The sequence below is a fragment of the Neodiprion pinetum genome, chromosome 6, assembly GCF_021155775.2.
Source record: "Neodiprion pinetum isolate iyNeoPine1 chromosome 6, iyNeoPine1.2, whole genome shotgun sequence".
NCBI classification, from domain to species: domain Eukaryota; kingdom Metazoa; phylum Arthropoda; class Insecta; order Hymenoptera; family Diprionidae; genus Neodiprion; species Neodiprion pinetum.
The window spans coordinates 8,842,267-8,868,964 of record NC_060237.1 but is presented as its reverse complement, the minus strand read 5'-3'; the positions used below and the strand labels follow the sequence as shown (position 1 = coordinate 8,868,964).

The window sequence follows — 26,698 nt, the reverse complement described above, 5'->3', positions numbered from 1 at the left end:
TACGTACAGACGTGTTAATCCAATAATTAGAATCAAAAATTAATAGAAATTTTTCGTTTCTAAATCACGCGATACGGTATCTTTTACATTGTCTTCGAACGTTGAGTGAGCAGGGTTCTTGACCGCGCGATACGTTAGCAAGTGACGTCACAGGAGAGACATACTGATGCTGCCACCTTGGATTAAAAAACTAGGTACAAAATATGAACGCGCGGAGATCTGGGTTGTTGTCGAGTCCCTGTGGCGCAGAGGATAGCGCGTTGGACTTCTAATCCAAAGGTCGTGGGTTCGATCCCCACCAGGGATGACAAGGTTCACGCCTTTTTTTTTTGGACTACTTGTTCTTTTCCACCCCTAAATTAATTAGCATAGATCCGGCCAAATCTGACAGGATCGCTTAAACCCGAGTTAAAATTTACCCTCAATGACCCGTTATTTTTATTTCGAGTAAAAATCATAAAAATTATGAGGACTGAATCAATATTCATTTTTTTTCCGACTTTACCAATAAGGAACATCACTTTGCCGTCCCCCTCCGACTTCGTTGCAACTCACGCATGTTGTAGAACATTGTAAACTAAAACACACGTATTTTGTTTTTATCAGGGAAAAACGGTTTAAAGGGGTGAAAATTATTCCCAAAGATGGGCACTCTATGGGATGGTTTCTCAGTTCCGGATGGAAGCGCTTGATGTATTTCAATGAAACAAACGCTGAAATGTTTCATTCCCATATACGATCGATATTTCAGCATTGGTTTCATTAAAATATATCAAGCGCATATAGAAATGACCCCATTGGGTGCCCATATTTAGGGATCGTTTTCACCCCTTTAGATCGTTTTTTCCGCCGACAAGAAAAAAAAAAATAGGTATTTTCAGTTTTCAATGTTCTACAACATGTACGAGTTGCAATGAATTAGAAGTGAGATAGCAAACTGGTGTTCCTTGTAGGAGACAACGAAAAACGTAAGATTTATTTTTTCCAGCCGTTCCCACTTTTTGTTTAGAGATTAGTGATTCTGAGAATGAAATAGTTAGATTTTCGATCAGTTTCAAGTATCTACGGTTAGATTTTTTTTTAATTTATCACAAAATTTATTCGTAGTGTGCTGAAGAAAGTTGGAAGTTTTTTCAACCGTAAGATAGGCAACCCAGTTTACCGCAGTGTATACTTGGTCACTATTCCTAGCGCGTCGGTCGCTTGTCAAAGAACGCCTGAAAACAGCTTAATGTTGTGCGGGTAGATTTGCGTCACGTTACTATACTCGCGTAAATTTGTTATCTTGCGACAGCTCTGATTGCTAAAAAATTGTGTTACGAAAAAGAGGATGCTTGTGCACCAATTTAAAAATTGCAGCTCTCCAAGTAAACATTCACTGCTGTCACATGACAGTCTGACAATGAAACATGGAACGGGTCGTAGAATCGTATTTTTCTTGCTCCTGAAATTGCACTTTCACGATTCATTGCTCGCGATGCGACGAATAATGTAGAAACTTTAAACGCAAATAGATATGAAATTGATTACAAAACCACGAATAACAACATAATAATAATACTAAAAACTAAATAAAGTTTTGAATATGTGAGGGTGTTGCAGGAAAATATTTTTATAGGTCAATTTGAAATATGAGATTTGCGAGACGCAATGTAATTTCGAAATATTACTAGTTATTTCCTTTGGCTTTTGGAGATTGTCCCATGTAACATAATTGCCCCTTTTCACATATAAATAGAAAACGCTGGTACGGCTGCTATGTCGTCGTTTTCTTTTAACAGCGAGCACCAAAAGTTTTAACAACCTTCTGAATCGTACTTTGGGGATTTGAAGCGAGTGGCGTACTGTGCCGTTTATTTATAGCTAAGTCGACGACTTTTGTTTGTTAAACTTGGAGAGGGATCGCGTTCCAACCCCCTTAAACGTGTCCCTCGCCCGGTGATTTTCAAGTGTCTTGTATATACTCGACAACCACCAAGACCGAAAATATAGACCGTAATTAAACGAGGTCTCTTTCAGCGCGTTCTTTTCACTTTTTATACATAGTGGACTATACATGCTCGTGCGTATAATGTACTTACTTCCGAGATATAAGTGATCAAAATTTCGTCAATAAAACTAAATGAAAGACTTGAGAAGGTCGGTGTGAATTAACTTTGATAAATGGCGAAAATCTTAGATTTATGTATGTTGTGATTAGTTTTTTGTTTTTTTTGAAAAACTACATTCCGTATTAACTATTGAGAAAGGTTATTACATATAGGTACCTATAAACAAAGATTCAGGCGTGCTGAAAGTCAACGAGCAGTTGGAAATCTATTCATGATTAACAAATCAACGTTATTACTAATTAATTTACTTGGTTGTCGTAGCATTCCAAGTCAATCATTGGTTTGCTTTTAATTTTTTAACAATAATTTCGATTAACGGAGTTATTCCCAAAAAAAGTCTTTATTGTGGATAGTTAAGATTTTCGATTAAAATTTAAATATTTTTGCCAAGATATCATCTGTTCACATGATAAAGTTCTCTCTTACAATTAGTATTAGTCAGACCTTAAAAAATACAAGCAGTCATTTCATTATAAAATGGTGGCTCCTATCGCAACTTCCAACTGATTCCCGTGTAAGTATCATTCGTAGTTGACGATTAATGAATTGTATCGTGTCCGAGAAGGTCTGACGATGAGTTTTCTTCGAAAATGTAATTCTTAAAAAAAAAAAATAATTACAACGTGATTGAATCAGCTGTACGTTCTCCATTCGTCAGTTAACGAATTCATGCGATTCTACTTAATGTTAGTCTTGAACACATTCGTTTATACACGATAACGCAACGTTTTACTATTCATCGCACACGACATCGCAACCTGTTGATTATACATCGATGTAAATTGTTCTATAAAACATATAGTTTTCTATACCCAAGACAATTTTCATCCCGTAACACACGCTGTTCAATTATGAATGAATAATTCAACACGTGCAACGGACGTTGGAAAATCCTTGGAAACTGGATGCAGCGAGTTGGCGCTATCTATCGGCATTGGACGACGGCCAAGGCGTATTCGGAATCTTTTCTTAACTCTAGACTATCCCAAGTACAAGTCCGGCGACTAGTCAGCAGACTGCGTGGCGACTGTACCAGGCGTTCGGTTACCACAGTTAATTACCATTTACTGGGGTTGAGGGGGGGACTAAGTGGAAACCGGAAAGTATTGTGTCTGGTACAATGTACAAGCACTTGTATTTGGACGATGGTGTTACAACGTCTTCGGCAGCTTTCATTCATCGTTGGCACAATCGTAGATCTGATCAGAGAAACATATCGAGTACAGCGAGTCTCGTAACTTTTCTGACACGATAATCTCAACGGTATCTGTAACAGTTGATTGATTGAATGAAGTAATTCCCAGACGCGGCAGCTGGTTTACATTGAAAGAAATACACAGCATGCCACTAACCGGCCTGAGAATTGACTGGCAATAGGCCCTTGATCGGAATAGGATAAAGTCGTTCTTGGAGAGAAGAAGGCGTCGCTGACGAGACTTTGAATTTATCTCGGAGCTTACTCCATATATTACGATGTAGACCGAAGGATGAAGTTAGAACACTTTCGTACAGGATTTCATAAGGAATTACGGTTTCATTTTAATCCATCGAAAGAGTTTTGATGTTGTTAAGTAGTAGTCATTAGTAGTACACTCTCGCTCTCGGTTCACCAGAAATGAAAGTCTTGAAATAAACCAGTGCTGTGCGTTGTCGGTTTATTGGTTTTTCGATTAATCGATTAATCGAACTTCTGTTCTATTTATTCTGTATAGGTATATGACTCGTGATTCTGTATACGTCGGTCAGAGCCGAGTATAGTTTGAACGTAAATAATGAGTTGCGAGTTGCTAGGCAACTTCGATCAACCGATTAATCGAAAAAATGATTAACCGAAATCGTCGATTAATCGTTTAGTCGGAATAATGATTAATCGATTAATCGCACAGCGCTGAAACAAACCTCGTTAACTATTTCGGAATTATTGCTTCATCTATTTACGTTCTACCTACCAATTATCGAACTTCGTCTACACGCTGTTAGAAGAAAAAAAATCCCCATCAAACTAATCTTACGGAATCTTGATCGAAACTTATTAGGTCAGAATGATTTGTGATGATATACCATTCTAACCTTATACAGTCATATTATGTACTCGCTATATTTGGACGATTTTATTTAGAGGGTGATGTTGGTTAAATTTACGAATATGCACGTGATACGTGGCGCATTTTCACGGGTAATTTCGAGTTTCCAGCATTATGTAATATTATAAATATTGATCCCAACGCTTCTGCTATCAATTGGTCCGACATGTTGAAAAATATTTTTTTAGCTTCCGATGTAAAGCCACTATTTGTTCACACTTGTCGTTTGCCTAAAGAAAACAGACAAACTCTTCGCACTTTGTTCTTGACCATAGTAATTTCTATTACAAGTTAACTTTTAGGTCCTGTCGCTTTCTTTGAAAAATTGTAAAAATAACTGCCGAAGGTCAAATTTTGCACGGTTTTTTGTTTGTATAATCCGAAGGAATAGTCGCACAGTGTTGGAATGGGAGTTTAAGATTTTAACGTGCTTAGATTGAGGCGCGTGCAGGTACAGACAGCCATACCGAAGCGCAGATAAGCTCATTCGGTTCAATGCAAATTTCAAAGTTAATCCTTGACATAGTTGGCTGGAGTAGTTTACGTAGATACATAGTATGTAAAAATAAAGAAAACCGTTGCTAAAAGTTCAGTCCATCACAATCTAACCGTTCATTATTCGCTTATTGTTAGAACGTCCGTGAATGTTAATTTCAAGGCAAGAGGCTGTCTATGAATTACGTAAAATTGTTTAAGGTCACTCAAGATTTTTGAACCGTCTTTTCTCTATCGTTCATATCGTGGGCCAAAGGCTAAAGGCTTCATTTTTCTTTTTTACCGTGAATTTCTGAATAAAATCTGCTAACAATGTAACGGCGAATATTTTATTACCGCTTTTTCTCGGCAGCAGTTGAACAAAAATTTGTTTAATTTGCGCAAGACACGTGATAAATGTGTTACTCGGAATAACAACAACAGCTTGTCTGGAGCTTCTTGGAAATTGGTTTAACTTCAAGTCGGTCAACACCTTACTAACATACGAGAATATATTTATAAAAGTATAATTGGGTTATCTTGCATTAGTTGGAATCAACAGACAGATTGGTTACAGGGATCATCGTAAAAGCACGGATCATAACTCGTCCTCTGTTAGCCAGAATTTTTGTACAGCTGTACATTTGTCTTTCGCACGTCTCTCGGTTCTTGGTAGGCATTGGCAAAACGCCACCCCTCGTTTTATTACAGGGGAAATTCAGCTTGGTCACGTCTCTACGAAGTTGAGATTATGCCTCGCCTTGAGTGTAGTCCAAAGTTACATGCTGATACAATCTTTATTGCTTCGTAATTTTCTAGTGAAATTGTGACAACTAATTACATTGTTAGCTATAATTAATACTCGGTAAATGTTACATTTTTATCCGTGTTATGACTAATCGTTGTTATGGGGTGTGATAAGATATTTGTCAACCGGAAAAAATTTGACCAACTCATATATTTGATGATTTTATTTGTCATTCCGGTAGAACGCTTATGTCATTTCCATATCCGTTTGACTCGTAATTTCAAGTTTACGTAACGCAGTATAATAATTCTTATCAAGATCATCGAAATACCGAGGTTAAAGTGAACTGAAATTCAGACGAACCGTAATGTACAAGTCCGGTATATGTGCTTTTGCAGTGTTCTTTTTGAATGTAAAAAAATATTTGTACAGCAAAATTTCGCAGAATTAAAAATCACGGGTTAGGATTGACGTGCAATTAACGCAAGAGACCCAAATAACGAAAACTTTGATCTCGAAAAACAGAAATATGTTGAAATCGAGGACAGAAAATCACGAGTAGATTTTTATTTCCGTACAGTATTAAGATACACTTTCTGTGTTCGACTATAAAATCGTGCAACGTGACATCGCAGGCTGCTTGACTTTACGTAGCTGAATTGTCGCGAACTTCATCGTGTATTTCGACTATCCCCGTAATATTCCCTTTTTTGGAATAATCTGTGAGTTGGAGCCATCGTGAAAGGTTATAACACTTAATGTAGATATATTTGGTAATATATCACAATTCTTATAGGTCAGGGCGCATCCGCTTTGCCCATCTAACGTCAAGGCTTTGAAGAGCATTCCCTGGCGTTAATGGTTTGTGCCATATGCCAAGTTAATAATGTTTTTATACCGCTATATTTCATAGGAGCATAAAAAATGCTCTAGCTTATGAAACAGAATATCAGCTTCTTTCGTTTCCCGTGGAAAATACTCCGATACGTTTTCATTTGACGCTGAAACAAAGAAATGGCATGGATTCTACGAAATCGCAATAGTAAATTCGTAGAATTCGTCCCGCTTCGTTATTTCTACGTCAAATAAAAATGTGTTGAAGTGTTTTCCTTCTAAATTGTGTACAGAATTGGGCTGTTAAGCCCTTTTTCACGATTAAGATACGTGGGATTCGGTATTTGGAGACGTATGCGTCAACGTCGAAATCAACCAGAACGCCCCCTTAGCCGAATGTAATTCACAGGTCAGCGGAACACGATAAGTTCAGTGCGTCAATAAAAGGCTATCGTAAAAACGTGATTTGAACGATAAATCTTTTTATTTTCTTCACGAATGTTTTGCGCACTGCGCAGTAATTATTTCATTATCAGTTAGAAAATATTGCTAATGCATGTTCGAACATTATTACAAGCTCCATACTCTTATACGTAAGGTATACAAATAATAAATTCGATCATCAGGTCAAGTGCTTGCTCAGGTCAACAGCTTTGTGACCGTGGCTACTTACTCCAGCTGAAAAAATCAAAAACAGATTTGGCGTACGAGGTCAATGAGGTTAAAATGCATAATCAAACTTCCGATTCAGTGTGATTTGGTCAGGGATAGAATAAAAATTCTGCATATTTTCCAATACCTACGAAACGTTTACGCCTCTTATACTTTGAAAAACACGTTACGTAGACGCGCGGTATAATTTGGTGTAATTACAGCGAGTTATCAGTTATTGTTTTTGTGTCAGTTCGTTTGCGACCGCAGAGTGGAGCATGAAACAAAGAAACGAAAACTGTTGCGTTCCACCTATTTTTTTCAATTTGCAACTTGAATTTGTCTCAGCAGTAATACAGTATGAAGTCAAGATTTTTACTGATCGATGGGATATGCCACGTCAGCAGCCAATGCAATCGTCTTATTCCTTGTCGTATCTGTGCCGCTTCGAGATTTCGCTTCATTTAAAAATTAGGTGGAGGATCAGAAGCGCGCTCAGTTCTGGTTTAGGTTTTATTCCATCGGGGACTGCGCGGAAGTAATTAAAACGTCTGACAGGCGCCGAGAAACGTAAACGATATCGGTCGAAGCGGCTTGGAGACTTCCGCTTTTGTGCTTATTATGCTAATTACACTTCCTTTCAAGCTAAACTAAGGAAAATCTCAGTGTCAATATTTATGGCGAGGAACGCGATCCGTTCTCACTGTAGCTACGTCTCCTCTTGCTCATTGTTAGTCAGGGTTACACGAACGTGATTGCTGCTTTTTTAAACGTCTTTCAACAACAGTTGTAGATGTTTTTGCATCGTTACGTCACGCTGTACACCCACATATGTCCTCTGATCGTTTTCTCGTCGAGCCATATTGAGCTTTTGATTATAATTTCACAGCGAAGCCTGATCTTATAAACACCGGTATTCAAAATCTCAGATGATAAAATGAAATCTTTGTTTGTGAAATTTCTTCCTGAATACCCACCTCGAAGTTTGCAAATTCGAGGTGATTGTGATATAAAAAACTTACGCTAAATTTGTTCGTAAATTTTATCGGTATATCTTTATTCCGCAAAATGAGACAAACGTAGAAAAAAAAAACAAAAAAAAACCGTAAATATACGGTATGCTTTGACCACAATGAGCTATAGCGACTGAAACCACCTTTGGTCCAATTGTAAATTGATCAGTCAGCAACGCAACTTTCGTACTAAAATGCCTCCTGATTAGTCGCAGAAATTGATAAATTAGCTGATACTGCATACTATATAAATTTGTGTAACATTTGTGTGCGAAACGATGAATTTGAAGGAGCTAATCGGAGATAGCAGAATTCTTGTTTTTCTACAACTCGTCTGTTTATTTACATTTTGAAAAGAATAGTCGTCATAATTACGCAACAAACAGATTGAATAATTTTAGGTTTTGCGAATCTACGCGTGTTGTTATTACACGATGGCTGAAAACGAAACAAATGCGTCATTGGCTTTTTTTTTTGTTCACGATGAGTACGTAGTAGCCATGTCAAAAGTTATCTGAACCTTTGACACAGTGTCACTTAAATTCGTCTCATTAAATGTAATAACCAGCAATTGAAAGCTCAATTTCTTCCATGATAACGCTAGTTTCTTACATTCACCATACGACCGGTCCTCTCGTTGACGCTGCTACCAGTCGTATGCAACCAGCAACACCTTTCAATGTGGGTCACGAGCGTTTTATTACCCGCCTTTAGCGTGAGCGTTCTAAACCAGGTCGCGACACGGGGTACCAACAATGAGAGATCCGATCTTCAGACAGGTGAACAGACACAGTTGTGGCCTAAATGGTGCTCTAACTCAATGCCGTTGTACCGGGCGAAGAAATTGTCGAATGTACCAGAATTGGAATTTAAATGTTTCACGGATAATTATTAACGCTTGAGGTGTTACAAATAATACCGCCGAGCGTCTTCATGTCGATAGTTATGATCAGATTACATTCTACTACTAAGATCAACCGTAATGGGTTCACGACGAACGTGTAAAAAATTGATCCTCGGCTACTCTGTACAAATTTCACAAAAAACAATGTTTTTGCTACACATTTTGTTTGTCAGTCTGTACAAATATTCCGTTAGACCAAGCTATCTTTTTCTTCTGACCAGCTTACCGTGTACAGTTATAATGCCAGCTTATCACCTGGCAGCACGTTGCAATTTGGGAAATTGATCGTTCGGAAAATGACGAAGCTAAGGGGCCGTACTTAAATTACGTAACGGAATTTGAAGAACTTTTCAACCCCTACCCCCCCTGTGTAGCAGATCATAACAAAATGTCAACCCCCCCCTCCCCCCGTCCCAAATTGTACGTAATTTTCCGGAATCAAATAAAAAAATCAACAAAGAGGTGTACTCTTTAATCTTTGCTTCTGCTTTTTCAGCAATTTCGAGTTTTGTTTTGCAAGACTCTTTTAACTCTTTCCAAATTTGATTCAGGTTAATTTGAGCTTGCTGTGCAGATATCTTCCGATGGCTTTTTTTGTATGCATCAAATAATCTTTGATATACTTTATTGAGATCATAATCCATTATGCAAATAAAATTATTACTTTCGTATAAGTTAAATCAATATGTATTGAATGTTTATAGATCACCAAGTATCATAGGTTATAAACTTATAAATCTACTTCTTTACCGACCTTATAAATTTATACTGTAAGTTGAGTGATCTAATGCCAAGAGCTACCGCAGCGCGCTAGTTTCAAAATGTTAAAGGTTTGGCTATAACAGAATCTGGCGCGGGAATTCAGTTTGAATTTTTTTATTAATTATCAAAAAATTTTACATTCAATTCAAAAAATTACGTACAAGCATCAAAAGACCCCCTCCCCCGTATCGTAACAAAGTGTAACAATCGAGTCTGACCCCTCCCCTCCCTTACGTTTGTTACGTAATTTAAGTATGGCCCCTAACGTGATTCAAAACTCTATCTGTTATTGTATATTTCTTGAAACTGACGTGGCGATTCGCAGCATTTTGACTTGTCTTAAATTTGACATTATCACTGTCGCGATACGTGCTATGATTACGTGCAACTGAATTGACCGTGTGTTGGAAAATTGATATCGCGACATGCAATATTTAGTTATCGATTAACACTCCAGACTCCGGTTCACAACCGTCAAGGCGTTCTCGGTACCCACATTCTTACGCCGTGCAACTTATCACACTTCTACTTTATATTCATGTATGTAGGAGTGTAGGAGATTGCTGTTTACAATTTGCGACGACCGTAATGAGCCGCCTCTACCACGATACAAGTTCGTTACAAAACCCGGACTCTTATTGTCGGTTACGCTATTACAAAGACTATTTCAAGGGCATCCGCATTCATCTCTCATCCGCATCGTGAGCTAGAATTTTCCTTCGAACTTGCGGATTTATCCTTTTACACCGGCGTTACGATGGCATTGCGTCACTTTCTCGGAAATTCCCTCCTTGTGACACAATGCATTCTCTTTTAATTGAACGATCGACGATCTTTCCTAATCGAGAAAAATGTAAGGTATCTGTTGCATCGTCAGATTTCATCTTTCGATATTCTTCGCTTATGTTAGCCTACAAAATTTTTTTCCGCCAGTCAAATTACGTTGTCTTAGTTATTGGTGCGATTGCACTGTATATTGAAAATTAGAAAATTCATTTTTTTCTCCAATTTTTGACGGTACCAGGAAAAATGATGCATCACGTGATTCGATAGAATCTGTATTTATATTTTTTTCGTACATTTGCTGAATACTGGCTGATGATTAATCGGATGTTGAAGTTTCTGTTAAATCTTCGTGCGAATGCGACGAGATTCTTCTGAATCTCACCCTAATATCGCTTATCGACTGACGTGAAAAACAATTACCTAGTTTCTCTACTCGGTGTTTTATGTCTAAACTAGTTAGCGAGTAACAGTTAATACCAATGTACCAGATCTCAAGTGTCTGGTAATATTTTGCGAAGAAGACGTTAATGCAGGACGTATGCTTAACTTAACGACATTGAATAACACGACCATTCATCATCATCATCGTCGTCATCATTTCACCGGAGACTTGACTGTTGAACTTTGTGTCGGACCAGAGCCTCTCCAATAGATTCATATTTAAAACATCTGCAATCTTGGATACTTCCGCGTCTTTTAATAAATTCTCTTTCAACATCACAACGAACAGTGTATAATCCATCTAATTTGTTTGAGAATGTGGACGTTAACTTGCGTCGAAATAAACTTCGTGGCCGAGACGTAGTGCAACATAGTTATTCGGGCCTGGAGACTCTTCGCCTTGTGTATACACAGAGCAATCCGTTGTCCTCTCTTAATTGCTCCAGTGCGAAGACCCCTCGGATTCGTGTCGTTGAACGCGGACGTCCATGCAGTGAAATGTTCTCAGTCGGGACAATCTTGGGTCCGTGGACCCCCGAACGACCTCGAAAATAATCCAATGATTCACAATGGGTTTTGCCTAAAGCAGACCTCCAGACCTGCGCAGGGTTCCCCCCGTTTCTTTTACTGGTTCGTCAGCCACTGCGAGTGGTGGTTGGAAACGACAAACGTACGAAGATACGTCTTTATGATTGATTTCGAATTGGATTCAAGTTTACGCGAGTTTGAAGAGAGGTACTTCTCGTTAGTTGGAAGTGTAAACTTTTTTTTCGCTCTTCAAGCAACCGGGTTGTAGCGACAAATGTAGCGAATTCATGATTAAGAGAAAAGTGTTGTCAACAAAACTAACAATTATGAAAAAGTTGTTTTACTGTAACGTTAGAACTCGAATGCTTTGTAAATATTGGTTTAAAATTTTTCATATGTCCAAAATTGATTGAAGGATATAGGAAAACTGTTGGAAATTTATATCGGAAAGGGTTAAATCATTTTTTGCAAGAGTTGCTGAATAGTGATCAAAAAGCAGTGTGCCGATTTCAATAACTTGAAATTTTCATTACCGGAGCGAATAAACTTGGCTCCGATGATGAATAATTTTTATTTCAAATCGTGTCTTTAATTCTTCACCAATCGGGGGCTTGTTCAATTTTACTTCCAGTTCGTTCGTATCCGTTGCTTCGTAAAGAACCGCGCGTGCACTAACGTGACTCAGAATAGCGAAGTGTACGTATGTTTGGTAAATTGCCGTATTTGGCGACTACGTGCGTATCGGTTTAGCGCAAAAAAGCCTGCAAGCTCATTCGCCCCTCGTCGTGACGTCATATGAACAAACGCTTTCCTGCACTTGCTCACCGTTTCCTTGCGTGACTCAAGTGATCAATTTAACGTTTTAACGGAATAGGTTTGTAATATCCGCAAACGCGCAATCAATTTCGCGACTGCGTGTACGTGTGTTGCATCATAACTTTGTGTTTTTGCCCCTTATTTATTGATATACATAACGCATTTTCCTTATAGCTTTCCGTAAATTTATTAGCAATTATTGCATTTCCAAGTTAAATTAAAACTTATTGTTGTACACAGAGATATAATGGAAACGGTTTTTTCCCATAATAAGTCAGTGCTTGACAGTACATGTGTTGCGGATAATGTTAATCACGGAATGAAATATATAGCTGTATTGGACATGCTTTCCACATTAATTTTTGATTGACGTTACTCGATCAGGCGGTTTGTTAGAAAGCTGTTGACCATTATTCCGGCCTCGCATAACACGCTTGATAAATTTTCACATAAACTGAATTATTGAACTTTAATGGTAGAATTTAAGTAGAGTGCAAGCAAAACTTTATTAGTCGTGGAAAATTTTGCGAGTAATTTCGCGTATGTAATTGGATTTTTACAATTGTCTTCGGTCAGCTATAAGGAGAATCGTAGCTGCTACTTCACATTGAGGCTGATCCATACGGCACAGTTTTGTAAGAGTGAAGAGTGCAATTAGGAAATTGAAAACGGTAACTAAATGAATGATTTAATATTGTCCTACAATGAACGAAGCGCAGCGGTTGCTAAAACAATATCATTCAAACGGCGTTGCCTATGTTACGGAGGTTAAAAAAAATGGTACGATTAAAGACATTGAGATGGGCGAATTTTATTTGTCAGTTATAGAATCATGGAAGGAATGCCATTTCAGGTCTTATTGTATCGGAAAAGCATACCTGCTATTGTTTTAACTAAAGTAGCATCTCTATTTAAACAATTCAGAGCGTTGACGGTCGGTTTCTTTCTTTGTGACCACAATATGATTCTTCAATAGAACGAATCGATGTATTTTTGGTTTGGGACGTGGTTTATAATGTGGATGTTGATCGGCACCCTTTACACGACACGAATTACAGCGAGTCGGGGTAGTTGCAAAATCACGATAAATCACAAACGAATGACTCTTTAATTATAAAAAGGAACGAGTGATCGAGCAACGAGGGAAATACAAAAATAGGAAAAAGAATAGCAGAAACTGATAATACGAATAGAGCAACATAGTATCCGCATAAGTTGAGGGCAGGCGCTGTCTGTTTACTCCTTGGCAATCGTCGATAATCACTTGCGAGACACGTGCGAAATTTATATTCACCAATGGTTCGACGTGCAAAACAAAGAGGATGACTCACACGACTACCGCCCACGCTGAACCGTTAATAAGAGAGTATTTGCATTAGCGTCTCTTGAGTGATGGACCCGATGAAACTGTTGAGAATGTACTTTTTAAAAGCTTCTGAATTGCTGATTTTCGGGGAAAAATCACAACGGCAGTGAATTTTACCGCTTGCTACTTCTTCTTTTGTTGCTATTTCACGTGTCATTCAATCCATTGGAGGCATAACGTATCGTTATATCGTGTGTGGTCCGCGCCGTTTTAAGGGGTTGGATTTGAATGAAGCATTCCTATGGAGTAGGAAGCATTTTTCGCCATTTGGGCAAGGAACATGATTCAATAAACAAGCACGTGTTCGTAATGCTAATTCGTCGAGTATTTTAAAGCTCTATTCCCATGGGTATGCAATTTGGACTTGTCTTGTCAAACTCACTTATAAACACAAACTGAATGTCTGTTCGGATGGAGGTTCTTTCGAATTCAAAGCTTTGCCGTCGGAATTGCGTTTAATTGCACTTTTGTTGAAGAGCTATTCAGCCGTTTATGATTGGCTGACGATGCGAGCTTGAATGGAAGACACAGGAAAATTAGATTGAGGGTGAAAAATTGAGAGTGACTGAATTTCCCTTCAACCCGCAATAAAGTCTGATGCCCGTATAGGCACTCCAACATAGCCAACGATAAACTAGGGCAAGAGGAGGAGTCCTTGGGCCAGAGTCTCGGCCAAGCGTGTTCCCTGCGGACTGTTTCCTCGATCCGTTAACACTTTGGCCATGGAGTGAGAAGATAAAGGCCCTGACACGAGTGGAAATAAACTAGACAAGAAATAGACGGGAGAGAAGAAGTCTTTGAAGTGTAAGCCACACGTGGATATGCGAATATAAGTATTGGATTGCAGGCGTGTTTACCCGTGTTAAACATCAGTACAGACTTGTCTACAAAAGTTCCGTTTGTCCGTGGACTGAAATTTGTATACTTTTGATGTTCAAGTCTCTTCAACTGAGCTGCGACTGATTCTCTCTTGCTTTGAGGAGGTACTGATCTTTTTTCGCCAGAACGGGTCACCGACCTTTATGCCAATTCGTATACCTGCCGTATCCACGTTTTCGTGCCAATATTGAGGATGAGTAGCTTTGCGATGGTTTCAGCGTAGCGACACTCTTGTTACGTAAAAACCAGACGCGAAAATGATCTCAACTTAAGTGGACGACTATCGAAATTTCTTGAGAGAGGTGATCTTGAAGTTCTGGAATCGAAACCTGTTGTAACCATTTCCATGCTGATCATGTCTTCGAGTAGCTACTGCAAACGCATTAAGCGACTTTGTTACATTTTAACAGCCCGCTATGTGAGAAAGTGTGAAATTGTCACACATTTCGGTAGTTACGTTTAGCGTGTTCCCTCTGTCGTTGTGACTAACCTGCGAATTTTTGAACGGCAAAAACCCGTGACCGACATGCTTTCGGTGGTCCAAAAGTTAACGAGACTGTTGACGATAAGAATTAAACAGGACACGACGCCTGATGGTTCATTTTGCACGACTCAAAAGTTTCAGGAGGCTATAGAAACCGGCGAGTTATCAAAGGCGGATGTTTTCGTACGTAGTGAACGTTTTTTTTTTCACTTCATCTCGTCCGTTTTCTACACGTTATCTTCTATGTACACTTCGGTTACGTTCACAGGAAATAGTCGACATAAATATTTTTCCACCACCAGGCACGACTTCCGTTATTCAATTACGTCTCTCGTCAAAGTCGAGGGTTGTTAATTGCAGCCGTTCATAACAAAATTTTTAACGCTAAGCAACCGTTCCTCGTTTTATCTGGACCACGATTGCGTACGCCGTCTGTGAGTGACGCAATTCAATTATACAGATTAATTTATCTCACAATTTTCCTCGGAGTTTCATGGACATTTTCAATGTTTTTAAATCGGTTCGTAAAACGAGTTCTTCGAATTTCGAATATTACAAGTATTTTTTCATAACTTAAAGATGGTAAAAATTGAAGATGCTAGGGTCGAAACACGTTGCATCACCGAGAGAAGACGGTATTTCACATCTTGATGTTTTTCCCCGATTCGTGATGGTATAATTTGAAAATTGTAGAACAAACTTCGGGAATCGGCACGTATAGTTTACACTTGTAATTAACGCGTTGGTGGGGAATACTTTTCTTTTTTTTTACACAATATCAAATAAGTCTCACAAACCGACGTAGGAAAATAACCGGGAGTAATGTTATAAGTGTAAGTGCTGGGTGATAAGAGATTGCTGTGTTACCGCGATATGAAACATAATTTACCTATCTACGTTCTAATTGAGTCGTCGCACATGGCAAATACGCATACCGTCGCATGTATACAATGAATTTACAGCGCTACGACAGTTTAATAATTACCGTCTTAATAAACATCTCAAATTGTTCACATATTGTTTTTTTTTTCTTTTTTTTTTTTTGGTAAATGACTCACTTATTTTTCGGCTACGTATAACTTTTCAATGCATACTATTAAATCTTACATCTGTGGGCGACAGTTTTGATTCAACGAAAATTTACCACCGCTGTTTACTCTCCGGCTATTATAATACACGTCTGGAAGACTCTGTTTGGGCATACCGAATAGACTTGCGCGTCCTTATACGTCGGATGCCTAAAACACAGGTTCAATGAAAAATATGACCGCATTCAGTAACTCGCCAATTGTCGTTTGTCATTTACATTTATCAGTCACCGATTTGGACGAATTATCGCCGCCGGCACGTGGCGAGAATGTAATTATTTACCTTACGAATCGGGCGATCGGTTTGATGAACAAACGTAAAGAATTCCGAAATATCAGGGACTACGCGTAATGTCATCTACAGTAATATTTACTCGCAGCCGTCGGATGTTTACCAGTATACACTGATATTTCTCTAAAAAAATTTGTTTTTCAACGGTGAAAACGGTCGCTCTTTTAAATAACTGATAAGCTGTTTGTTCTTTCGGGTGTGCCCGTGGTTATCGCAGTAGGGACGTTGCTCTTCGGCAAAGCTTGAAACCTGATCTATTTTCATTCCAGAGCAGTTGGAAATACATACCCTGAATAATCTTTACCGTGCCATTAAACTCGAATCGATCCGATTTACTGGTTTGGCAAGCGACGTCTCGATTGGTTGAAAAGTCTCGCCGACTAACCGGATCCGAGGTTTCTGCATTTGTGACTGCAATTATTGTCTATTATATCCAATTCCATTTAAGCACTCGGACGTAAAGGTTCTTGCCAATCTGTAATACGAGTCTACATTATGGTGGTCCTCATTTGGCGTGTTGACAAATTTTTTCCGTTCCGTCTCCCAAATCGACTCCAAATAATTCAAAAACAATTTCCTAATTTTTTCAATTTTTCATCAAACGATTCGAACGGGTATTTTCAGTGATTTAAAACGCGATTCTCGAAAGTTTCGATCTCAAATCAGTTGGATATAATTGAAAAATGAAGCCAACAGGAAGAAAACAATATCTTCGAAATGAGTTAATTATACTTGACAAATCCCGGTTTGATTCAGATTATTCCCGTGAACAATTCCGGAAAAAAACGAAGTGTAAAATAATCATAAAATCTCGTGTTACATATATGTATACTTATGGCGAAACAAAAGCCTCACGGGACAGTATAAAGAGTTGGGATGAAAATTTTGTATTTAATTTTGGATAAGGTTCTACAAGGGACATTGCAGTAATTGTATTCGGACAGTGATGAGGAAAATTCTTAACGTAAGATATGCGGTGACGAGTTATTCCGACGGCAAACATTTTTTCGTCGTTCCAGTTTCTTTTTATAAATTAATTTTATCCATTTCCTGCACAAGTACGCATGTATATGTATATATATGCGTATGTGATGATAAATTTACGTTTACATTTGTTATTCTCTACGCGTGATCGTACAGTAATGACATCATGGGCGGTTGATTAGACTTGATGCTAGGTGTGACGAATCGCAAACATGAGACTACTCGATCATTTCGCTAGTAAAAATATTTCACTATGACGCGATTGTTGACCGAATTTACCTGTGAAAAAGGCCGCAGTAAATCTCAATTAGAGGTGACCTGGATTCCTCGAATATATACGACATACACGTATGAAACGTTGGTAATTCGATTGCTCGTGACTTCATTCATTACTTTAGCATTATGCAAAGGCAATTTTCTCCTGAATTTAGGAATATAATTTCTTGCAGCGATTAGGTTGGCTTCTTGACTCGACGTCTAATCTTGTGTATTTTAGATTTGATATCTCGGAATTCTGGGACAACGTTTTTTAACTTGCAGTGCAGCCAACGTGATATAGTTTACTGGTATTTGTATTACTTGAATCCGATGCATTGTGGATAAAATTATTCGTGAAGCGTCAACTTGGATATTTTCGGATTAAAAAAAGAGTACAAAACGAATGCGAGGAGAGAAAGTGTTATATTTGAAAATGTTGTAGAATGTGGTAATTGTTTTTGAATAACGTTAAATTTGTTTTCTACGATTCGTGTTTAGATTTCTTTGCGCATCGATGTATACATAAGATAAAAATTCACTTCTGAAAGAGTTCGAACTAAAAATGTGAAGAAAAAAATTGTGGCAAGTTTTCTTGATTGACAGAATACGATGGTAATTTCTTAGAAACTGTATTTTCTTGCGAAATCTGATATTTCGTCTTCATCTGTAGTTAGAAACTTGGAAGTTGGTTTAAAAAAAAAAAAAAATGGTAATATCGTATAGTGCAAGTCTAGACTTCAGAAGAAATGGCTTTAGCCATCACACAATGAACACAAAACTTATATAAATGTCGGAATTAAGTTATATTTATTAAATACATCGACGTGTGCGTTATATTATATTAATTACTCGGTGTTGTTCAACTTCCACTTTCAATTTTCTCTTCTCGTTATACGCTTACGATAGTAAAATGTTTGTGTAGACATACATACTACTGTGTTTCCTTTGCCTGTACGTGAGCTGCACGGTTTAACTTGATAAAATAGATCGAGTTGGAGCGGGAATCATGGATGTAGCTCCTTATTTTGAAGTGACAAACACCTGTCGACGTATTTTCTGATAAAACCGATTTCGCATTGCAATACGTACATACGTATATTAATTGAACTGTACATCGACGTAAAATATTTTCGTTGTTTTGTTGAATTAACTATATCATTTATAATCTTTACTAAAAATAATTTGGTTTTTGTAAACTGTAAATTGATTTTATGCAGATCAAATGGATATTGCCAAGTATTTTACAAGTCTTGCCTTGTTTTCATCAATTTTCTTTTCTTCTTATTAATTTCCTCCACACTCTTTCATTCCAAGAGATGAAAGTAAACGCATAAAAACGTTTCTTTTCGTTTAATTTTGCGAGTTTTAAGCTTCGGCTTAAATTCGTACATGACGCAGTGGCTGAATGGACGGAAATTGAATTTCATGAAATTTCGTTAGTAGCTTCTATTTCAAGTCCTCGGTAGTATAGTGGTCAGTATCCCCGCCTGTCACGCGGGAGACCGGGGTTCGATTCCCCGCCGGGGAGGATTTTTTTTATCTTCAAAACTTACACCGATATTCATTTTTGCATAAAAATTGAATTTTTCAATATTTTAGACCCATTAATTTTGACCCATTTTCCAAATAAGGAAATTCGGTAAAAGTTGAATTGAAAATCGTGGCAGCTGTGCAGAGTTGCAATTTTTTAATTTTATAAACCCCAGCATTCAATTTTCTACCTCAACATTGACATTTTTTAAACAATATTAAAATACGAAGGAGTTAAATCGGGTATACAGTTTTATTTATTTGTCTTATATTTATCTAATCGTAAGTATAGAGTAATTTATTACTCATCTGAATTTTTAACTTTCTTCGCAAAACAACTGTAACGAACATGGAAAATATCATTTTCATTTTGAGACTACGCACTTGTTTGTAAATTCACCGTCCATCGGTGGCATGAGACCCTGGTCCCCTGGTTGTAGCGTGAGACTCACGTGCGAGCGGACTCGGGTTCGAATCCCCTTCAGCGTGAATCGGTCGTGAGAGAAAAACACGCCTGGGAAAAGTAATTTTGAACGTTGTATATCTAGTCCTTGTGTTACCTGTGTGCGGACCTCTTACACATCGGGTGTCAATACGGACTTAAAGTACTTCCAGACTTAAGCTAATACCTTGCCCTGTTCATGACCAGAGTATTGGATAGTCTGGTTACAATTCTCTCTTTTTTTCATCTTTTTTTTTTTTTTTTAAATTCTTTTTCCATAGTACTACTTCCAATTTTGTGAAATAGCTGATTTTTTTTTATCCGCTTAATTGATTTCATTTGCACAGAATGTAGATTGTGTTCGCAAGAGTTTTTAATATATTTGCAGTATTATTACTTTTTATAGCAATTGGAAAAGCACTGTGCGAAAAATTTACCTTCAATTTTGTAACATTTGCGGAACTTTGATTTAATGTATTATGTATTTGCATGCGTTACCTGTTAACTTTTTACCCAACGATAAGATTTTGTTACATTTTTTTTTGATTCGGTCTGTCAGTTTCTTCTGGGCTTGATAATTTTATTGGATAGTACTATAATTCTTCTCCTTCAGCGAATCGGTAATCGCTGTTTCTCAGTTTGTATATATGCACTTTATTTTTGTAACTCCGATGCCGTATTTTATGCAAAAGTTACGAAAACCACGTCTCTCGTTTTCGAGTAGGCGACAATAATAATTAATCGTCTTTTTTCCAGCCAATGTCAACCGGAATATAACTTTCCCGCGTCTTTGTATTTTAGCTTGAGTTAAATCAAACAATCGTCTCAGGATTAGCTGTATATTTATTTGTCTTAATTGTCCGGACCATTCGTTTTCTCTTGGCGTTGCTTTGTAGGCGATTTTTATAGCTCGCGACGTTTGCGGTGCTTGCGAGGCGATTTTCGCACATATTCCTGTAAAAATTAGTAATTTTCCAACAGTTTTCTGTGATTTTTTTTTACGCCGATTCGTTGAACCGACCACTTTATACATGTATAATGTAATCCCGAAATGTTGCGGTAGAGTTATTTTGGAATACGTCGCATTTACTTTTTTTTAGCTACCTATAATACTGAAATAGTTTCACTAGCCTCAGCGCAAAATGAACTGTTACCGTTGACTGTCAAAATATACCTTCACACATGTATTCTTATACACCCGTTTTTAACTTTCCTCCTGGATTTTATTATTTCGACTGTAATATTTCACGTTCTTCAGTCGAGTAATAAAATAATATTATTTTAATGATATATATATGAAGAATTTAACAATAGTTTGTAGCAGGGCAGCCAATCTAATGCAAAGTTTATCATTATTATTAATCAATATTAATCAGAAAATATTTTCACTTCTTGACAAAATTGTAATAACAAATTATAGTAAAATATAAGTAATAAAATTACTTACTTGATAACGTTGTATTACAAGAAATTTCACTGTAACTGGGTAGCAAGTGGAACAATTGAAACTGTGAAACTATCGGAAGTCTACCAGCTCTCGGCTTCCCCGTGACATACGTGTTAATTTGTACGCACGCGGGCAGACGAGGACCATGTGACTTACCTCGAGAAAAAATATTTTAACACTTCGACGCCGGTCCGTCGAAACGGACTTGAGTATTTTGTTCGATACCACAAAGTGGCGGCAGAAAGCTTTTGTATTCCGAAGTCGCAAGACGAGAGCCTTCGTCGAATCTGCACTATAAACGCAAGTTTTACTAATAAATATTCCGACAATAAAAGAGCAGAACACTATCAAAGTCGAGCTTGATTCATTGTCTTTTGAGTGGTGTACAAAAGAAACTTGGAAATGTTTCAAACGTTGCATGCTGCAAGCAGCGCGGTTAAAGAACATGGCGCAATCTCGATTTCAACCGTAGTCGCGTTCGAGAATAACGACTGTAGGAGGAGTATCGCCATTTTGCAATTCAAGGTGTGCGTCGGGTCTGTATGATAATTTTTTTTTCCTCTACAACCAGGACTTGGACGCATGTGACACAAGGAGTTGTATAACGAGAGTATATATACCGGTTCGAGATAATGTCAGTCGAGTATCGGGAACACGATGACACAGTGCTTTTCGCTACCCGCAAATGGATCTTGGTGACAAAGTTTAAAAGTTCACGGTTGGCGTCTCAGTTTTGGCCTGATTCCCAGCACTGTGAAGGACCTTAACTACGGGTCTTTGCATTTTACCAAACGTTTTATCTAATCAATTGTCGATCTCTCGGACAAGGAGTCGGTTCTGGTCTGAATATGCCTGGAGCTTCTAACAGACTGCAGTGATACGTACTGCTAATAGGTTTATAACAGTACCCGATCACACGAGCGTGTAAATAATTAGCGGAGTTTAAATTCAAAAGCGTCCGGAGAACGGGACTTGGGTCTGCCGGCTTGGCGACGTTGTTCATAGACGAATGATTGTAGTAGTCTAGACTCTTTCGTCAATCCGTTCGTCTACATCACCTGGGTCACGAGTAATAATGTCAGACGATCGTAGGTCTGCTAACTCCTTTCTTTCACTTAGCCGACTGGATGACTGGTTGACGTCATCTAGGATACTTTCAGATCAAACCATACAGTGCCGATGTTACAGATCCGGTGTGAACCTCATCTTTAATACTCGTTGCGTTCTTCGTTCCGGGTTCGTATTTATCCCGGAATATCATCGAGACAGCGACACGAATGCTCGGATATTGAGTAATAGTTTTGAACTCTTCCTAACAAGTCCAGATGCGGTAACTTCGGTTCGTTGAATGAGTTTCTAAAAAGAGCCGATTCCCACGACAATACAGCAATTTCTAGTTGCTGTGTAGTAACAGTCTCCAACAATTGTTTGTAGACCGGGAAATATACATTCAATGTTCGCGAAAGTGTTGGACTGACATATCGTAACCATATTACTTTCATTTCTCATTCGGTTATCAGTCATATCACGTTGATGATTCCCAGCGAAACTTTGTTTTGAACGCTGAAACGTGTTTAGTATGGAGATCACCGTTACAATTCACGAGCTGAGTAGCAATGTTGACTACATAATAACAATTTCCATTCATCCCACCGATTTGCCAGTCCATTTCGGAGTGTCAGTCAGTTTTTCCATCCGTCTTACTTCGTCTCTCGTTTCGCTTCAAGTCGCTTTTACGTACATCACGTGAGACGGAGGCGACGAGGATAATTGTCCGGGGTACGAGGGGAGCCAGCACGGCGGATTTCTGCACCAGGCAATCTTGTCGGTTCGGTTTGTTTCTGGTAAATAACAATTCGACCGAATGTCACAGACTTGCGTGTAACTTCCAGTCGTTGCGGGGGCCAGTGCGAAGGACAACCTGAAACTGATACAGTGCCGTGAACAATGTGACAAAGGGGAACGGCAAATAATGGAAGAGAAATCTTGGCTTGTTTGATCCGATATTTAGCCACAGCCACCAGCCTAGAAAGCGAAAGTCGCGATGTTCGGCATCTCCCTGTATATATTTTTGCCAGCCAGACAGTAGGCCGAGAGAAAACTCACGGGCCCCATTTTATCCACCCGACAAAGCCTTGGGTGATTGTGTAAGCGGTGAGGGTTCATCCTATATTACCTATTCGCAAATATCGATGTAACGCCAATCACGGTTCATTATTGATCGCTAAAATTAATGCTGGAATTTTATTTCGGATCTGAGTACCTGTCACGCTGGTGTGTCGATAGTAGATAGTTATGCGAGGGTCATTGAAATACCATCACGCAAATTAACTAGGATTAACCTTCGACGGTTATAGGCGTGTTAGCAATCGTCTGTATAGGTATCTGTACGTGCGAATATCTTACCCAAGTATATTTCAATTTTTAATCACGGAACGATTTGCGAATATTATCAAGAAACAGCTTCTAAAACACGGATCTAGCGCGTACTTGCCGAAGTGAAAAAAAATTCATCTGCACTTATACGACGAAATGATCGGATTGAAAATCGTGCAAAACGTACGTTCACGCAGCAAAACTTTGTACATATCGGAAGATGAAAATTGTTAGAATATATTTGGAATTTAGCAAAGTATTCATTTGATGCGATGATTGATTATCGAGAATTTTTGTTCAACGCAAATTTTTATTAGATTCAAGTGTTTTTATGGATGAATTTTTTATGGGCTGTATAATATAACGTTTCCGAATGTATGACTCATCTGCGAAATGACAGTTTGTCGAGTCACGTAATACAGAGATAAAATTAACAGGTAAAAAAATACAATGTAACAAAATTTTCAATAGTCGTATACTTGAACCTGTATCAAAAAATCAGTAAAACCCTCGCCCATTTGTGGAACAACTTTTGTTTTCATCACTTTTACTCCCGCCAATGCCACGAGTGTACTTGTTCTCAGATAACGTGATCAGCGTGTGTCCTAATTCACCAAAACAGAGGCAGTGAAAGGCTATGTTTTGTTTTTCATGCATGTAAATTGGTCGAAGAAAGTACACACTGTAGTTCATTTGATTCGAATCATGCGTGACATACTTTATAAATCTTAAATTTTACAAATCCCTTATCTTTTCGGTGAAACCAACGCGGAGGTCACGATGCTTAACAAATTTTTACCCAAGCCTGTCTCCAAGATTTCCCGCGGACTTAATAATTCTCTGTTTTTCAGATAATAACAATAACAACAACAACAACAACAACAAAAACAACAATAATAATAATAGTAATAATAATAATAAAATAAACTAATCTAGGTTTTTCGTACTTATTGCAAAGACCGATTCATGTTGAAATTAGGCGACATCGAAGTAGCACATTTTTTTTGTTACATGACATGAGTTTTTTTGAACGGTTCAAAGCCATGGAGAATATCTCGTCTATGTGTATTTGAATACCTGTTAAAAACATTACTGTCAAGTATACAGACATAATCCTGTAAACATTTTAGAAATCATCACGTCGTATAAGCAAGTTGTGTAAAACTAATTTGTAAATGTTTGTCAAAATTTTTCTCCGTTTGTATCTACCAGCTGTATACTAGAAATGTTGTTTATACGCTGGTTTGTATTATAAATTTCACGTATTTTCTAATCATTAGTTCTTACCGCATTCATATGTGACATTCGTATGCCGCATACATCAGCAGGCTTAGTATTTAACGAATTATATTATTTGCAACTCGCGTTATGCCTGGATACAGATACGAATCACGAACTGGAGTCTGCTGCTCGACACTTGGTTTTAGACTTTCGAGCCTGGTGGAGTCGTGGGTACCTGACACGGACTCGCCGTTGCGGCCGCTTCACTCTTGACGAACTCTGCAACAAACCGGTTCCATCGTGTATCATATTATTCCTGGCTTAGTGCCTGGAATAATTACAGTGATATTTCGAAGGTAATAAGGCTGGGATGTATTGTAGGCGGTGGAAATGCACAGACGTAGGCGCGTTGCGAGATTTATCATTTCCATTGCCATTTCGATCGTAATCCCGAGAACGCGAAGCTGTATTACACGCTCATCGACCAACTCCATTGGATAATAGATCAAACTCCTCCCTTCCGTCCTGACGAACATGGCGACAGAAACTTCAAGTCAATTAAAGTCCACTCCGTTACTGTCGATGCATGATAAGACAGATTGTACCATGCTTGGCAGGAGTTCGAAACAATTTGCTACGAGCTATTAGGATGTCGACATATTTGACTGGCTTATCATCCTTGATCGATGTGCACCGCACGCACGGACTGAATTAATCATAGACCGGGACGATCAGATTTCTGTAAGTATGAAATTGACGGCCGCGTGTGAAATCGAGTTGTAGATGAAACTGATCGACACGCGTCAAGGCTTCGATGCTAAGCATTAGCCACCTACACAGCGTATAACGGATCGGATACGTTCTTGAATGTGCGACTTAGAATTTCGAAATACAGGCGGAAGATTCGAGATGCACACGATACCGTACCGTAGAAGTATTACAAATGAAATACGATTGGAAAATCACTTTTTCGATCGACGCGAAGAGAAATATCAGCGGTAGTGTGATAGTTAGGTCTGCGACAGTGTATTTTGCTATAACTAGATAATTAAACGTATGTAAAAGTATAGCTTATCTTTTCGCGATTCCGCCATCATGTCAGAGGGGTAATTCTGAATTTAGCCTCGAGTCAAATGACGCCGGATGCGTGTAAAATTCACGGACGATATTTAGTATGTTACGTTTCGTTGTTGCACCTTCGCAACACGTAGCCACGTTGTTCGAATACGTAATTATTCCGAGAAAATTTTAATACTCAACACTCATCGTCAGCTTTAAAGAGAACTCGTTGTCAGAGTACCGCAGTTGCGTCCCAATCAACTTGTCTCATCGTACATGTAACTGAATTATACTTACAAGGAATGTTACAAATGAGAGAAATGCTTTCGTTTTATTCCGATGAACGTCGTTAGCATATTCTGCCTATAACGCGCTATTACGATGTCAACAATACATGTATACGCGGCAGGAGTAACTATTCCACGATATTCAAATTCCCACGTGCCCGGCATAGTCAAGAAGTATTCCTAAATATCCAAACACTTTCAGCTGCGCTGTCCGGGTGACGAACCTGACGCAATTCGTGGCAGGTTACTTCTGCACGAGGATGTTACGAATAAATTTGACTATTTTATCAGCTTTTCATCAGCGTACATCACACGGAATAGAATCACGTGGCGAGATTCGAGTTATTGAAAGTACGAAATGAACACAGCCGCGTAGGCCATAATCATTTCGTCTGATTAGCTCACTCGAGCGATCGAAAGACGTCGAAGTGCCGATGTTAGCCATTAGCCGGTACAATCTTGGGCATAACGGCTTTCATATTTTACGATTAAACCCGAGTCTCGCTTTACGGATAATCCGCAACGAGGGCTGCTGCAGATGTAAAACAGGTCTTGATTAAGCCCGTAGGAACGGGTATTCATTTGTAGCTGCAGCACGGCGATATGCGGGATGATAAAACTTGCTGCAGCTGTAAACCTCTTGCGGAACATTAGAATTGCTCTGGTCGTTATAATACACACTTATGCTCTGTCCTACTTAAATAATAGATACCTACACCAGTACGGCGATCATCTTCCACCTCTTATGAAACACATTGTTCAATTATTATCGGCGCAGTATCATCCGCGCCGATCATGATCGTTACACCTATTCTTCAACGAGCAGTGTGTTG

At 38.5% G+C, this 26,698-nt stretch overlaps 1 long non-coding RNA gene and 2 other non-coding genes across 5 annotated transcripts in view; all 3 read left to right on the top strand.

The window, feature by feature from the left end:
* The window catches only part of LOC124221312 (uncharacterized), a 149,430-nt gene that overhangs the window by 29,508 nt on the left and 93,224 nt on the right, over positions 1-26,698 (top strand). The gene's annotated exons all lie outside the window — the stretch shown is intronic.
* TRNAR-UCU (transfer RNA arginine (anticodon UCU)) lies at positions 235-307 on the top strand. Its single transcript has one exon. It is a non-coding gene; the product is annotated as a tRNA-Arg (tRNA).
* TRNAD-GUC (transfer RNA aspartic acid (anticodon GUC)) lies at positions 18,960-19,031 on the top strand. Its single transcript has one exon. It is a non-coding gene; the product is annotated as a tRNA-Asp (tRNA).